We start from the raw sequence: 3,186 nt of genomic DNA on the forward strand, positions 1-3,186 counted from the left end.
ATACCCCAATCCCTGTGGATCGATATCCGTAAACACTATCCTACCAGATACGTGCTATTGCATGGTCTTTAAAGTTGACTATCAATTTTTGGCGTCGTTGCCGGAGATTGTTAGCATAGTTGTTTTTCTTTAAAAAAATTTCAAAAAAAATAAAAATAAAAAATAAAATAATAATATATCTAAAATAAAATAAAAATATTTTCTATTTTTTGTTACTTTCCTTATCTCTTTTTTCTTTTACTAATTTTTGATTTTTCTCTTGATATTATTTGATCAGGAATCGAAGAGGAATTCTGGGACGATCAAAAAGGAAACTGCTGGAAAAGGAATGCTGTAGAGGTTTGCCTACAAAAAAATAAATAAAAAAAAATTGCTGGGGAAATTTTCTTTGGTAACCTCTAAACCTTTCTTATTTAAATTAATTCCCTTTTGTGGTGATTGTTTGATTTTAAATTCAGCAAAAAATGTGAATGCATGCCTGATACACATACACCAATTAATCCGCACATAGTAAGGACAATCACCCCAACAAGATAAGAACTGGATTTCATCACCAGATTCTTGTCCAAATTAGGTGAATCAATTCTCACATAGCTATCACTTTAATTAAAATCAATTAGACGTTGGCCCCTAGGGACATTCGAGCTCAGTAGGACGAACATCACCGAAAGTTGCACCAATTTTGCTCTGTGGCTTAGTTGATGTCTAGGTAAGCTTTGTCCCAAGGAAGACAGTTCATCTGTTCGAGGCAAGTGGTTTTTAAGTGGGACCTTTGCAATGTGACCCCCCCACTTACCTGGGAGCTTACCTGGTCAACTCAGTTCATTAGACCGGATTGGAGGCTTAGGTGCCCTCTTCAAACCAGTTAGGAGCTGTCTAGTGATTTTAGGGCAAACATACGGATTTGAAGTGTTTTTCTTTTAATGCATGCTTGACCGCACTTAACTGATTAGAAAAGTATTAGTGTATGCTAGGGTGTCGTTCCAGATCCCCTGAATTAGTACCTTTTGATTCTGAAATAGAGCATTCTATTAGGGCCCTTCGAGCCGAAATTCGTACTTATAAAACCATAGGATCTGCCCCACCTGTCGAGATGGCTAAAGAACAACCCAAACTGTTAAAGGAGTACTTTACTCCTTCCATTTATACCTCTCCATCTTGTATTCGACTACCTGATACCACTGCTGCTGTACAATTTGAAATTAAGTCTAGTGTCATCCAAATGCTTTCCTCTTTTTATGGACTTAACAATGAAGACCCATACAAACATTTGGATGAGTTCCTTGAGATCTGCACTACTGTCAAAATTCAGAACTTCACTGATGATGCTCTGAAACTTAGGTTGTTCCCTTTCTCCCTTAAGGACAAAGCTAAACAGTGGCTCCATTCATTAGAAGCCAATTCCATTCTTTAATGGGCTCAAATGCAACATGAATTTCTGAAGAAATATTTTTCCATAGGAAGAACAAATCAATTTAGGCGTGCTATCACGAGCTTCTCCCAATCCGACGGGGAAGAATTTCATGAAACTTGGGAAAAATTTAGAGATTTACTCTGAAAGTGCCCTCATCATCAAATACCTAAATGGCAGCTAGTGAAATGTTTCTATGACGGATTGACTGAACGAAACCGTCAGATGATCGATGCTGCATGCGGGGGAACTTTCATGCTTAAAAGTGACCATGAGGCATGGCAATTGTTTGAGAACCTTAATGAAAATACCCTCCACCATGCCTCCTCTGCTCGTCAAGCACCCCCAAGTTCTCAAAGAAAAGGAACCATATATAAAGTTAGCCAGTCCATAGGTCTATCTGACAAAGTAGATGCACTATCCCGCAAGTTGGACCAGCTAATGTTTAGAGAACAGCTTCCAAACTTTCCCCAAGCACAAGTTTGTGCTCTTTGTTCTAGCCCATCTCACCCTATTCATGAATGCCCTTCGGCAGCTCAATTCCCTGAATGTGTGCAAGAACAAGTTAATGCTGCCCAAGCACAGTTCCGACCGGGTAATGATCCGTATTCTAACACTTATAATCCAGGGTGGCGCAACCATCCAAATTTCTCTTAGAAGTAGCAGACTTTCAATACCTCCCAGCCGTATTCCCAACACTTCCAACCGTTCCAGAATGTTCATCCGAACCATCCTCCGACTCACTATTCACAATTTCAACATGTCCCTCCTCCAGCACCCCAAAGAGATACAGCTTTTGAGCAAAAAGTTTTGACTACTCTTCAAGGACTCGAAGCCAATACACAATTGTTGCACTCCCACACCCAGTCTATTGCTAAATTAGAATCCCAGCTAGGGCAGCTAGCGAGTGCACTAAATAAAAGAGAGGAAGGCAAGCTTCCAAGCCAACCAGTGAGTAACCCGAGAGGGCAGTACATAGCTCAAGAGACTCACCCGAATGATGTTCACCATGAACAAGCCAATGCCATGACTACCTTAAGAAGCGGACGCGTAGTGGACAATAAGGTTGGAGAAAAAGAACATAAGGAAAATGAAGATAGGAGTATGACTATACCTAAAGAGATCCCAAACTCCTCTATGTCACCATCAAACCCAGTATCAACCACACCTTTTCCACCGAAGGCTCCTTTCCCTCAGTGTCTGAATGCACCTTCTTCCTTTAGCAAGAAAGGAACTTCGTTGGAAGAAATAATGGAGGTATTCAAACAAGTCAAAATCAACCTCCCTCTCCTTGATGCCATATAACAAGTTCCATCGTATGCCAAATTTCTCAAAGACCTTTGTACCCAGAAACAAAAATCTAGGACACATGTGCCTAAAAAGGTCTTCCTAACTGAACAAGTGAGCTCCATCCTCCAGCACAAAACCCCTCCTAAGTTCAAGGATCCTGGTGCACCTACCATCTCTTGTGTGGTAGGAGACAATTCTATTGATCAAGCACTATTAGATTTAGGGGCAAGTGTTAACCTCCTTCCTTATTCAGTCTACGAGAAGTTCGGATTAGGTAAATTAAAGCCTACTTCGGTGTCCCTGCAATTGGCTGATCGATCTGTTAAAATACCACGAGGAACAATTGAAGATGTCCTAGTCAAGGTAGATAAATTTTATTTTCCAGTTGATTTCATCGTCCTTAATATGGAACCTGTGCCGAACCTTAAGAAACAGATCCCTATGATTCTCGGTCGTCCCTTCCTAGCTACAGCCAATGCATGTAT

The sequence above is a fragment of the Phoenix dactylifera genome, unplaced genomic scaffold, assembly GCF_009389715.1.
Source record: "Phoenix dactylifera cultivar Barhee BC4 unplaced genomic scaffold, palm_55x_up_171113_PBpolish2nd_filt_p 000324F, whole genome shotgun sequence".
Taxonomy (NCBI): Eukaryota; Viridiplantae; Streptophyta; class Magnoliopsida; order Arecales; family Arecaceae; genus Phoenix; species Phoenix dactylifera.